General features: G+C 42.2%; 1 protein-coding gene across 1 annotated transcript in view; it reads left to right on the top strand.

Moving 5' to 3' along the window:
- Window positions 1-13899, top strand: part of PRRX2 (paired related homeobox 2) — an 88969-nt gene that overhangs the window by 1566 nt on the left and 73504 nt on the right. The gene's annotated exons all lie outside the window — the stretch shown is intronic.

Below are 13899 nucleotides of genomic sequence, written 5' to 3' on the forward strand. Positions count from 1 at the left end.
GGGGTCCATAAATCAAGGCATCCAAATGTCACCTGATTTGTAGAGCGCCAGGGCTCCACATTTCTGACAAATCCAGCTGCTTTTAGGGTGTCTTGAACTGGAGATCCGAAAAATCACTGTTCGCTCTGGAAAATCTAGACCGTTATTTTATTTTCCAGAAGAGATCACTCTGAACTATTCTGTCTGTAGCGAGTGCCCATATTTATTTTAAAAATATAATTAAACAAGCTTGTATTTTGTTTTTAGAGCAGATTAGGTTATGGTTAGATTTTCTCCGTCTTCACTCAGATTAAACTGCACCTTGCTCCATAAGCCATAGCAATGTGATCTCCTGGACCACTCCCACAGCAAGGTAGTACTCAGTGTAAGTCACAGTGGCAGAATCTGGCCTCTGATTTAAAATTAACTGAGCACTGTGTGAGTTTTGCTAGTAGGTTTCTAAAGTCACCGAAGTATAATATTGATATTTTAGTGGGTCTGCTACAATAATATCATGGGCCTGAACCAAACAAAGCAAACTTCAGAGATCCAGAAATATTTTTAATGTCATAGACACTTAGGTTGGGTTTCTAGATGTCCAATAACTTAGGTAACCAAAAAAAGTAAATTATTTCATCACTCTTTGGAAAATTCGCAGTAGGTCTCCACCCGTCCTAAATTTATGGGTCAAAAATTACTCCCCCCAACCCCCTTTTTAAGTAAGGAAGTAATTTGGTTTAGGTTTTTAATCTGATTTTCAATAGTCACTTTTCTTTCTCTGCTGATGGCATCCCGGCTCCTTCCAAACTCATAAAGAAAATGAAAAGCAACCCCTTGAAGAAACGGAGCAGAGCACTTGTAAACACCCGTCAGGAGCATACACCAAAGAGCCGATGAACTAAAACTAAGAAGGAACTGGCATTTTTTTTCTCTTGTTCTCAGTCTGGTAGCGGCGTCATGTCGAGTAACTAGCATCTGTCTGAAGGCAGCAGAGAAGCTGTTTAATCCCATTCCTTATCATTAGCGTCTTCACGTACGGTCTCTTTTTCATGCATCATTCTTGCCGGGAAGTTCGGGCAGCTATTGCATCTGTAAAATGACTAATGCGTTCTCCAGTCAACACGAAAACAGAGCTACCTCCCTGCTCAAGCTGTGTCAAAAGATTTTGAAGGGGTTTGCAGAGTGTTGGGTTCTTTGCTGCCACAGAAAAAGAAATTAAATAATTTTTTTTAAGTTCTTCCTACTGATTTCTAGCAAGTATTGAGAGAGAAGTTGGAAAGCAAAGCAACTCCAGTGCTGCACTGATCTCTCTGCAAAAGGAAAGATAAAAACTACTCTAGTTTCTCTCCCTTTCTCTTTTTTACTCTTGTGGTTGGTCTTATCTGTTACTGTTACTGAATCAGAGTAGACGTTAGACACTCTCAGCCTCTTCTCCTTCAAAAGGAGCATATACACAAATACCATTTGTCCACAACAGAAAACATCCTTAAAGTCACAAATCACAGACAATGGACACATCACTTTTGATTATAGACTCTGATCGTTTTTAATTTTGTATTGAGCTTAAGATACTAACGTGATAAGCATGATAGTTGTCTTAGACATATAATAGAAACTAGACAAATAGATACCAAAAAAGCATAGATAGATAGATAGATACCAAAGAAAAGCAAATAAAATAGATGGGCAGAAAGAAAATAAAATGATTATGGGAAAGCAAGCCAAGTAACTTTACTTTGAAACACACATTACAAAACTTTTTCAAAGCACATTTTTTCTGATGAGAGGAGATTAAAATACACTGGGAAGCTCCTTACACAGAGAAATGTCATCTGCTTTCCAGGAAAAAAAAAAAGTGACAATTGCAAAGTTTCTAAGTGATGCCATATAAAGAATGCAATTCTGGTTATAGTGAATTTCTGCAGCATTTGGGGTGGAGGGTAAATACTATCAAGTCACCTCAAATAAGATTATTTATCTGGGGGTAAAAATAGCACTCAAATATTAATTCCGTTTTTCCTCCAAAATGACACTGGGGTTTGATCATAAAATATTTGGTACACAAGCAAAAAAATGGATATAAGAAAAATAAACACAGCTTTAAAAGAGAGAAGTTGTTAAATCACAAATGGAACCTGTACGCGGGTGTTTTATATCTGAAATGGATAGAACATTGCAGCTCTCTGTGCCAGAATCGCCACACGCTATACTGTGTGCGAGAGATGGGGGCTGAGAATTAGGGTGAAATCTTGAAAAACTCTTATGGAAATAGTCCTTGTGGAGGTGAATGAGCGCAGAATTACACTTCTGAGTAACAGCTTCTTCCAGTGATCTCTTCAGTGTCATAATCTTAAACTCTGCCCATGTGCGGATTACATATAGTGCCCTCAAAGGACTGCAGAGCAGAAGGAAAAGAGGTGCTGGGGAAAATACATGCAGATTCCCTTTCCCACAGATTCAGAGGTGACTCTTGTGAGTTGAGCAGTTTTAGCTCCCTATAAAAATGAGTGTCTGAGGATCCTGCTGGTTTGCACATGTTCAATACATCATTGTATTGTAACAGACACCCTGAAATTGGTATTGGACTGGAAGTCTGGAAAATGCCAGTTTTGTAAGGATTAATGGTTGTCTAGGCCCACCAATCAGGCTACTTTACATAACACTAGCAATTTCTACCAATGGGATAGCGGATAACTTTTTCAAATGCGCCTAACTCAGTGTTTCTTAAACTTTTTGAAACCTCCTGCTAATAATTCTGCTAATCTTTTTTATGAGGAACACCTATGAAAATTTTCTTCAAAAAATTGTTTTCAGGCCAAAAAATAAAAAATAAAAAACAAAACAGCGACATATACAGCAAAAACAAAATGAAGTAATTTAATCACCTATCACAGCAGTGAAGAAGTAACATTGTTTCTGGTTTAATAACAGAAAATATATCCCACCATCAGTGTATGATATCAAAAAAGTGTCAGACGCTTGCAGCACACCTGCAAGTTGTTCACAGAACAGCAGTATTCCGCAGGTCATAGTTTAAGAAACACTGACCTAAATGACTTAGGAACCTTAAGGCCAATTGATTGTTCACTGAGGGTATCAGAGAGACTTTAAAAGGTTCTTAAATCTCATAGGCAATCTTGCAATTTTTTTTTTAACCCAGAAAAGCTGAGATTCCTCATTTCACATCTTCAGACTGGGAAAACGCTGGCAATTTTATCAGCTGTGATCGGCCCCATAATGTCTTTGTCTAGAACTCCTTAATTAAACCTTTCCACCCCGGCACATGGAGCTCAGCAGGAGGAAGCCAGATTCCAGCAGAGTGCCCAGGGATTCTTTTTTAACACTATTATGACTTCCTCCTCCTTTTTGTATCCGCTTTTTTGATTAATAAACTTGTTCACAGCAACTCTATGGTTGTCAGCACATTGCTCTGCAGGGTCTGCAAGGAAGCACGGCATCGGCACGCATCAAGTCTCAGGGCTGATGTAACTTATTGCTAGAGAAAACAGAAGACCCTGAAAACGTTTTTTCAAAGTCATTGCATGGAGGGAAGGGAATTCCTGGAAAGTGCTGATCCCAGACCAGCCCCAGGATAGCTGCACAGTTATTGTCACCATAGGGAGTCATCCCACGCAGCAGATGGAGTGATGCTGAGCACTTCCACTTATCTCTTTAGCCTGTACTTCTGTCCATTAGGGTGTGTCTACACAGCAAAGTTATTTCAAAATAACGGCTGTTATTTCGAAATAACTATGCGAGAATTTACACAACCCAGTTGCTATTTCAAAATAATTTCAAAATAGCAGACGGCTTATTTCAAATTTGGTAAACCTCATTGTAGGAGAAATAGTGCCATTTCTGAAATAGCTATTTTAGAATAGGGGCTGCGTAGACAGGGAATGGGGGCATTTCAACATAAACCATTCCAGAACTGCTTATTCCAAAATAATTCTGCTGTGTAGACAAAGTATTTTGTATTAGAGCCCCTAGAAGCAATCCGAAATAGGCTCTATTCTGTGTAGACACACTATTTCAGAATAAATTTCCCTTATTCCAGGGCTTTCCTGGGATATGTCTACACTATATTCCACTTTCAGAAGCAGAATGCAAATAAGCAACCTCAAAAATGCAAATAAAGCACAGGTTTACATCTCAAGCCTCATTTGCATATTCTTGCACAGTTATACTTCTGGAAGAGGCTTTTCCAGAATCAAAAACAGCTGTGTAGATGGGGTTTCTTAGAAAACAAACCTGTTTTTGAAAGAACCCTTCTTCTGATTTTGTTTCCGGAAGAAGGGTTCTTTTGAAAACAGGGTTTGTTTTTGAAGGGACCCCATCTACATGGCTACTTTTGCTTCCAGAAGAGACTCTTCCAGAAGCGCAATCGTGTGAGAATATGCAAATGAGGCACAACATATGTAAATCTATGCTTCATTTGCATTTTCAATCATGCTTATTTTCATTCCGCTTCCAAAAGTGGAATGCAGCATAGACGTAGCCCTGTAGTGTAGACGCATTATTCTGAAATAGTTTATTTTGGAATAATAACTCCAAAATAAACTATTCCAAAATAGCTCTGTAATGTAGACATGCCCTCAGAGTCCTGCTGGTTTAACCAGCATACCATCATTAGCAAATCATGCCTGAAAGGTCAGAGGCAGGCTGCAATGCAAGGCCACTCCCAGGCCTGCCTCTTAATTCATAGTGATTGCAAAGCCGCTCTCTTTATTTCTCACCCCATCAGTGCCTCATGCCCCTGCACAGAAAACTGGAATGATTTGCAAAAAAATGAGGGCCTGATCCTGCATCACTTACTTGGACAAGATGACCTTACACATGTGAGTTTTCCACGGAACAACTCGACTTCCTCGCGTGCCAGAGTGCTGTTGGGTTAAGCCTTTCGACTGTAGGAAAAGTTAAGTATATGTTCAAGAAATGAAAATCTCCTCACTTCCAGTGTCCTCCTTTGCTTGTTTTTGTCCTGTCTTGGACCTTACACTGAGTCTGTGCTACACACAGGAAGCCTGAAATACAACCTTGTTAGGTGGCCCTGAGATACAGCCTGGTTAGGTGGCCATCGCAGTCAGACCCACATGGTCTGAGTCTTAGGAGACTTCTTCATCACATTCCCTTGGTCCACAGCCTTTTAAACAATGAGCCCTCTCCTAAACTAGCCAGACGTCTTTGTGGATTTAAGAGAGCCACAGCTTCCATGGTCAGAAGAAACCCTTGTCACTATCTAGCATGACTTACCATAAAAGGTAGGCCAGAGAACTTCCCTGAAATAATTCCCTGAAGCAGATTTTTAGAAACACATCCAGCCCTGTGTGATGCTCTAGGGCAGTGGTTCTTAACCATTACTGCAGCCTGCACCCCTTTGGTTCCCAAAATATGTTCTCACACCCCTTATCAAAAATAAAAAATGGAGATGGGGGGGCTGTCCACTTTTAAATGCATATTAAATATATATAAAATAGTTTTATGTTACTACTCACCACAGATAATAGTACAGTAGGCATACAAAAATATGCAAGTACTACGCAGAGATGTTGTGGAGTTTTGCTGTGGAAGTAACTGTAACCAACACATCATGTTTCAAGAAATCCCCCGCAACGTGGTAGTACGCTATATTTTTAGCGAGATAATTTCACTGTAATTAGGTTAAAAACTTGAAAGTAATATTTTTGTTTATATATTACAGTAATCATTAAAAATGTAGCATGTTAATCAATACATAGGTTTGATGAAACAAAGTAGTTGTATTTACGTGCCTGTGCTTAATTTGTCTTTTCGATTATTTACCTTCTAAAAAAATCTGGCCTGTCTTGCACCCCCAGAAAGGCCAACATGGACTCCCAGCGGTGCATGCATCCCACGTTAAGAACCACTGCTCTTGGCCTTTACAAAAGATATAAAGTACCTGCATTGCTCTGAATATATAAAATAGCAGCAACAAATGAAAAAAAATCAGAGAGGAGTCGTTACCAGGGACTAAGGTAAAGTTCCTCTACGGGTCGAACCTCTTGAACTCTCTCATCCAGCAACATCCATAATCTGGCATGATTTTAGCCACACAACCACTTAGCATGCATGTGGTCAAGTTTCCCGTGATCCCGTAAAGTTTGTTTACAGCCACCTGTTCTGGCCCTCAGTGTTCTGTGCTGTGATTTAGCTGTAATTTACCCTTAAATGCCTTCTAAGAGGCCAGTAAGCAGTGGAAGTGTTGGTAATGTGCTAGAGAATACTGACCTCCCACGATCTGGCAAATCCTCTTGTTTGGCACCAGTCAGGTCCTGAGAGTGCTGAATGGGAGAGGTTCAACCTGTAATAGTGCACTTGATGATCTGTCATTTTCGTGAAACTGCAGATGCATACGATACGTCCTCAACTAATATAAATCAAAATATCTCCACTGAGCTAGTCTGACTTGCAGTAGTTTGTTCTTTGGTTCAGCCAGATTCTTCTTTTATTGCCAAGGAACTAGTTCCTGGAAACCTTACTTCAGTTTTACTCAGTCCTTACTTAGGTAAACTCAAATATTATGGGAGCAGGAGCTTGCTGGAGTGAGAGCAGAGGAAAGATCTTGGAAGATGGCCCTTTAAAAATTATTTACAAACAGAAGACAACATTGCAAAGAGGCTGCCCCAAAAAAGCTGTGCTGTGGTCAAAGCAATGTTCCCCCCCCTTAGTTGAAATTTGAGGTCTGAGTTGGGACATTAAAATACATCAAGCACATGCAAAAATTAAAAGTTTGGGTCACATCCTCAGAAGGGGTAATTTGGTCTCAGATGAGCTGTGCAGATAGATGCCAGATAAGTATTTGGATGCTTCATTTTTAATCCACAATAAATTACAGCCAAGAAATCATATCAGTGCCGAAATGTTCTCCGTGCTGGCTGGAGAAGGCACTTCTAACAGATAACCACTGCAACTGAAATAAATTTATCTAGAAAAGGAAAGGGTGACACTTCCCTGCCATATAGAATTATTTTATCCTTTCCAGGATCCCTCCCACCAGCATGTTAAAAAAAAAAATCCAAATCCCAAGTTTTTGTTTTTTAATGAACATAAGACAATTTTTTTAAAAAAGCAAATATATTTCCCCCATCAATTTAAAACATGTAATTCTTCTCCCAATATGATTACAAGAACCGGACAGGGTGGGTTTGATTTCGGCAGCTATAAATCAGCTGCAGATTGAGCGCACCACAGAAGGGTTTATTCGGATACTGTGAGAAGCCTGTGATTACTTCCCAACTCAAATGCCACTCCAACATCCTGTTGGCCTGGTGTATTTGTGGGTGTGCGTTGTGTGTATCTGTGTTTTGTGTGGGCAAAGGGAGGGAAATAGAAAACTGCAAAGAGATAAATAGAATTAAATCAGAGGGGCTTCATTTGGGGGAACAGCTAGGGGGAGATGCGGGTAGGAAGGAATAGCTTTCCTCTGAGCTGAGGGGCAGCTGTAATCAATTAGTACCAGGGGGAAGTGAACTGGATTTCCAAGTTCCATTTTGCCCCTTTTTTGTTGCTCGCTTGGAAACTCTGTGGCTGTTGAACCCACGTAATGATACATTTCCTATGTGCTCGTGTCGGAAAACTAAAGAGCGGGAGAGAGACTGAAAAGCCTTTTTATCAGCATGGGACAGAAACAAAAGTGATTCTTTGCGCTGTCCGACAAATGCTTTTGTTTCTTCTAAGACCTCACTATTCAACCTACAGGATCCCGGAGCCCTTTACGGGTTCACGAGTGGCTAAATAAAGCTTATGACAGGGAAAACGCTCTCCACTGATCTGCTCAGATGTTCCCCATTAGGACGTTCGTTCAGTGCAGTTCTACATGCCCCAGACACTTGCCAGAGCAGAACTATAAAGCAGTGTGTCTTAAACTCTTTGAGACCACTGAACACCAAACAATAATATTTTTTATGCGGAACACCCAAACAGCAACATATATGGCAAAACCAAAATGAAGTAAGTTAGTCAGGTATCATAGCAACAAAGTAGTAACATTGTATCTACTTTTAATAACAGCAGATATCTACTTTGAATTATTTTTCCGATCACTCGCGGCACACCTGCGAGTTGTTCATGGACACGGGGGTAACGGATTAACCATTGGTTATACACCACCGACCTGTCCACAGAGCCAAGAGCGGTATAGCAAACCTGTGGATACTAGACAGAGAGAGCTAGAAAACCCAGTCCGAGAGAGCGTGTGCTTCCAACACTCCCCAGTGTGCATGTGAGTCCCACGCAGGAGGCCAGCAGAGGGTTTACTGTCACTCAGAAGGTGGTAGGGGTGGGACTGTTCAACAGGGAAGATGAAGAGTGGCTGGCTTCTTTGAAAATGTCAGGCACGCGTTCTTGGTCTCACTGGTGACTGCAGGCCTGGCTTCGCGTGCATCTGGCGTTTGGATGGGCTGTAGCTGAGAGCACTGCCATAGCTGCACGGTAGCAGTCAGAAGGCCAGTTGCTCTGTTGTCTTTAGTAGCCTATAGTTCACGGGAAGGGGGAGGGGAGGTTGTTCTTGTGTCCGCCAAAGCCCTGCTCTCCTACTCGGTTTTACAGCTGGGCTGTTAGACCAGTTCAGACAGTGGTCCAGCCTGGATTCAAATCCTGTTGTGTGCACTATATCAGTGTTTCCCAAACTAATTTAGCCACGGAACGCTTTTGGGCTTGGAATACTTTGACGGAACACATGCATGCTGGTCCGGGAGAGGAAGGGCGTTATACTGAATAATTACGGCACGTAATGCTTAAAAGTTGATTTAAAAGAATTAGTTTTAAGATGTCTTTTATTTCCATGTTTCTCAACCTTTTCTTATAAAGAGACGTTTTTTAAAAAAAATTATAAGCACCTCCAGCCTTCTCTTGCATACCCCTAAATGTACACCTACCACCAGGTGAGAAACATGATCCTAAGGTAATCTGAGGTCTTGAAACAAGTGTCACTCAACCTGTCGAGGTTACTGTCTCCTTGCAGGAGTCAGATTTGTTTTGCATTCCACCCAGTTACACCTCACTTAAAACTGACTTACAAAAACATGCAAAAATATCTCAGCAGACTACTACTGAAAACGTGCTGCCTTTCTACAATCTTATTATCAAATAAATGAATTTGCACAGAAATATTGTACTTAAATTTCAGCATAATGCATATGAAACAGTAGAAACAAGTGATTGTCAGAATGAACTTGAAGATTGTACTGACTTTACTAGTGTTTTTTATGTAGTCTGTTGTAAAACTAGGCAAATATCTAGATGAGTTGATGTACCCCCGGAAGACCTCAATGTACCCGCAAGGGTATGCATACCCCTGTTTGAGAAACACTTTTATTTTACAATGAACAAAAAAACCAATAGAAAATCATCTGAATGAACAACTAATGTCCTTCTGAGAGGAGGACAGTTAGCAACCCTAAAATTGAGTATAAAAATTAAGTACAAATCCTTGTCCACAGACAAGGCCCAACATTCCAGTTTCCTTGACAAAGACAAAATTTTCTCCATTGCAGTAAAAATGATGGCATTCTTTCCTTGCAGTGACAGATTCAGTTCATTTAATTTTGTAAAAATATCAGCAAGGTATGCAATTCTCAGCAGCCACAACGAACTTGTCAGTCAGAGAGTCAAAACTTGGCAACCAAGAAAACCAATAATTCACCACAAAGCCCAAAAATAATCTTATTGGCACTTTGCCTCCTGATAGCCGCCTCACCTGCATATGTACAAGCACATACACACAGAATTTCATACTGAATATTTTAAAAGGAAAAATACTGCTAGCATCAACATTTTTTCTCAGAACACCTATTCAGGTTCTGCAGAACACAGTTTGGGGAATACTGCCCTAGATTATACATGCCTGTTTCCTTACGTGGGGCCAGAGGCTGCTGTGAGGGTGATGCCACTCACTTTTAGTAGCAGCCTGAGGGTGGTTATATGCTCAGGCTCTGCAAAATGTGCCAGCTCACTGCTGGCCAGAATCAATGTGGACCTCTTGTGCAGCAGCCTTGCTGTGCTGTGAACATGCCTGGGACACCCAGCTTGGGGTGTTATGGATAGGGTGACCAGATGTTCTGATTTTTTGGGGATAGTCCCAATATTTGGGGCTTTGTCTTATATAGACACCTATTCCCCCCAGTTCCCATCCTGTTTTTTCACTTGTGCTGTCTGGTCACTCTAGTTGCAGAGAAGGGGATTAATTGAGGGCAAAAAGAAGAGACCAAAAGTGTAGCTCCCTCTGCATTAAAGTACTAGGGAAAATGAAGCAGCTATAGACCCCTTCTGTGAGTCACTGGCAGCCCATAGGTCCTTTCAGTGGAGATGTGGAAGTACAGGTTGTTCAGGATAAATAGAGGGAGCTGTATAAAATACAGGGTGCATATCAGTTGCCAGATCAGATCAGCCCAGTGGCCTGTCTACTCAGTATTCTGTCCCCACAGTGTTTGGTACAGAGGAAGGGGCAATAAACCCCGATGAGGGCAATGTTGGGAGAACCTGTCCAGAAGGGAAGTTTCTTCTTAACTCATACCCCCATCAGTTACTGGTTGGTTCTAGTGCAGCTGGGGCTGTTCTCTTTATCTGTGTAACAGTTGATCCTTTTTTAAAATCCTTCCCACATTCTCAGTCCCAATGATATCTGATGCCAAAAAGTTCCACAGGTGGCCGGTTAAAAAAAAAAAGTCACTCATGGTCAGTTTTAAACATGTTGCCTTTCAGTTTCATCATCTGTCCCTGGCTCGTGTAAATCACAAGGGGGTGAAAGGGAGCTCAGAATCACAGAACTGGAAGGGACCTTGAGAGGTCATCAAGTCTAGCCCCCTACCCTCGTGGCAGGGCCAAGCACCATCTATATAACCCCTGTTAGATATTATCCAACCTGTTGTTAAACATCTCCGATGATGGAGATTCTACACCCACCCTCGGCAATTTATTCCAGTAATTAACCACGCTGATGCGAAATTTTTCTTAACGTCCAACCTAAACCTTATTGGCTGCAGTTTAAGCCCATTGCTCCTTGTCCTATTTTCAGATGCTAAGAATAACTGGACACAACTAATTACCCACTCTGTACCTGTTGTTATTTTGCACACTTCCCTCCGGTTTCGTCTTCCCCCAAACAGCCTTATTCACTTTGATCTTTTATCCTATGGAAACCCTCCAGAGCTCTGGTCCTTTTCACCACTCATCTCTTTCGGCTGGGTCTCTTTAGAGGTGGGCTGGTCAGAATGGAACACAATAGTCCGGAGGAGACTGCCCCATTGATTTGTGTAGCGACATTGGAACGTATCTTATTTTGTGTCCCATTCCCGGTTCAAGGTGACACTTTGTTTGTTGTGCTAATTGGTATCTGCCCAGAATAGAGACTTGCAAAAAATGGCACTCCAGTCTTTTTGCTGGATAGTTCACAGTCAGTAGGTGAAACTCTTGTCTTATTAAAGACAGTGGCAAAACTTCTGTTGACTTCAGCAGGGCCGGGATTTCACCCAGTGTTAACCTAAGGCAGTGGTTCTCAAAGTGGGGTCCTTGCAGGTGGGCTGCAGGCTCGGGGCTCTCCCCCAGTGGGCAACCCACCTTGACTTTCTAGGCATGTGCCCCCCTCCCCTTTATTTTACCATTGTGTATCTACGTGTTTATGTTCCGGTTGAATAATATGAATAAGTTAGTGTTTAAGGTATTTAGAGCTACGCAAATGCATTTCGTCATCCTGGGTGGTGCACAGAAGGCTTGTGTTGAATGTGATGGGCCACAGGCCAAGAAGTTTCAGAACCGCTGATCTAAGGGATACAAGATCACAGGGTCCAGTTCTGTATTCCTTGTTTGTTCACTGGAATCAAGTGACCCACAATTTTATCACATATAAAACTGCTCTTGTAGGATCTTGACCTTTCACCTGTATTTAAGGGGGTCTGTGCTATTGATTTCAGCAAGATTAGGATCAGGGCCTTAATATTTCCACCTTAACATGTAAGTTACTTGTAATGTCAACCTTCCTATTACTTACAGGTCATTTCTACAATAGCATTAGGAATAATAGGAAACATCAAAGTACAAGCAAAATTTCAGCCTCTCGTCCAAATCCAAGCAGAAGTTCAAATGGAATATTGCCTTTTCTTTAAAAAAAAAAAAAAAAAAAAAGGCAGGTGGGATGAGAGGGGCTGTACATGTTTACTTTCTAGTATTTGGTAGTTGTATTTGTGGCATTTAGTAGAGAAAAATTCTTTCCCTAATACCAGACATTTGGTCTGTCTGGTTAAGAACAAATATCTGGCGAAAAGATCAGCATTTGTTTCTATTTGTAGGCAAAGTGCCTAGCATGGGCAGTGTCCTGGGCTGTGACAGGTGCTCCTGGAGCTACAATTACATAAATAATCATACTGCCCCGACACTGCTATGCAAATAGTAATTACAAAATTAAAGTGTCATACCCCATCCTGCCAAATTAACCTAAGCCTATTAGCATAGGCCTTGATTCTGCAAGGTTCTTAAGCAGCTGCCTAACTTTAAGCATGTGAATAGATTCACTGAGTTCAATTAAACTATGTATATGCTTAAACTTGAGCACATGCTTAAGTGCCTTGTTGATTCAGGGCCACAAAGAGGAGCAGCTAGCTCCACATCAAGGGGTAATGATGTCTGGGATGCAAATCCTATGTAGAGGGAATGCCAGTTCCCGTAATCCACTCATAAGCCTCCTCTACCAAAGCTGGTCTCTGTGTTTGGGAAAGCACATGCTGCCTGAGGTCCACAAAGCAGGATCCTTCTCTCCCCAGCCTCCTCTAGGCTGTATAGAATGACAGCTGTGGAGATCTGAGAGGTGGCAAAATTTTATCCATAGGGCTTGGCCTAAACTAGGAAGGTAAGTTGATTGCAGATACACAATTGCATAGCTAGAATTGACTTATCTCCAATCAACTTACCTGGCTGTCCCCACTAAGGAAGGTTGACAGAAGTGTTTTTCCTGTTGACCTCCCTTACTCCTCACGATAGCCGACCCGATAGGTTGATTTTGTGTGTTTCTACCAGGTGTGCCAAATTGAACCCCAGAGGATCAATCCTGAGAGGGTTGATCTTCCAGGTAACATAGACTTACTGATCTGTGCAAGCTGGCGTCAACCTGCAGCAATGTCTTTTGGTTTTGGAGAGCAGAATTTGGCCTGTAGTTTCCTGAACTGATGCTGTTTTCAAACAGGATGTTTCCTAACTAATCTCCCTGGCACATACTTCAGCAGGACATATGCAAACTGGTAACTGGGGTGTGATTCTGCAAACACTCCCAGGTCCACTGACAGCAACTCCAAGCCCCACGACAGGACAGTCAATGGACCCCACAAATGCATAAGCAGTGCCCGTGCAAACACAGTTTGCCTGACATTCGGGCAGTGGTGTGCCTGCCCTGGCTAGTGCCTGGTGAGCTGCCAGCAGCGCTGCTGGACGTGCTCTTCCAGCATGGCTAAGGCTTCCATGTGCCCACCTGGCTGCCTTTGCTGCTGCTGGTAACACCCCACATGTGCCTAGGAGCCCAGCAGCCTGCCTGAATGATTTAAAAGGGCCTGGGGTTCCCATCTGTTACTCCAACAGGGGGCAGCCCCCCCCAGCCCTTTTAAATCCCCCAGACTCCTGAGCAATTGCCCCCTTTGTCCGCTTCCCCTCCCACTGATAGGCCTGCTTACTACCAGGCATAGTTCTTACTAGCACACGTAGTCCTCTTGAAGTCATCAAGTCTCCATGCAGGAGGTAGCAGCATGCCCTGCAAGTGTCTGCAGCATGGGGCCCTTGTGTTTTCTGATGGTTGGATCACAGCTCTGGGATCAGGCCTCCTGGTTTCTATTGCTGATTCTCCCACTGATTCACTGGGTGACCTGTGGCAAATGACTTCACTGCTCCATGCCTCAGTTTCCCTATCTGTAAAATGGG

Source organism: Carettochelys insculpta, chromosome 21 (genome assembly GCF_033958435.1).
Source record: "Carettochelys insculpta isolate YL-2023 chromosome 21, ASM3395843v1, whole genome shotgun sequence".
Taxonomy (NCBI): Eukaryota; Metazoa; Chordata; order Testudines; family Carettochelyidae; genus Carettochelys; species Carettochelys insculpta.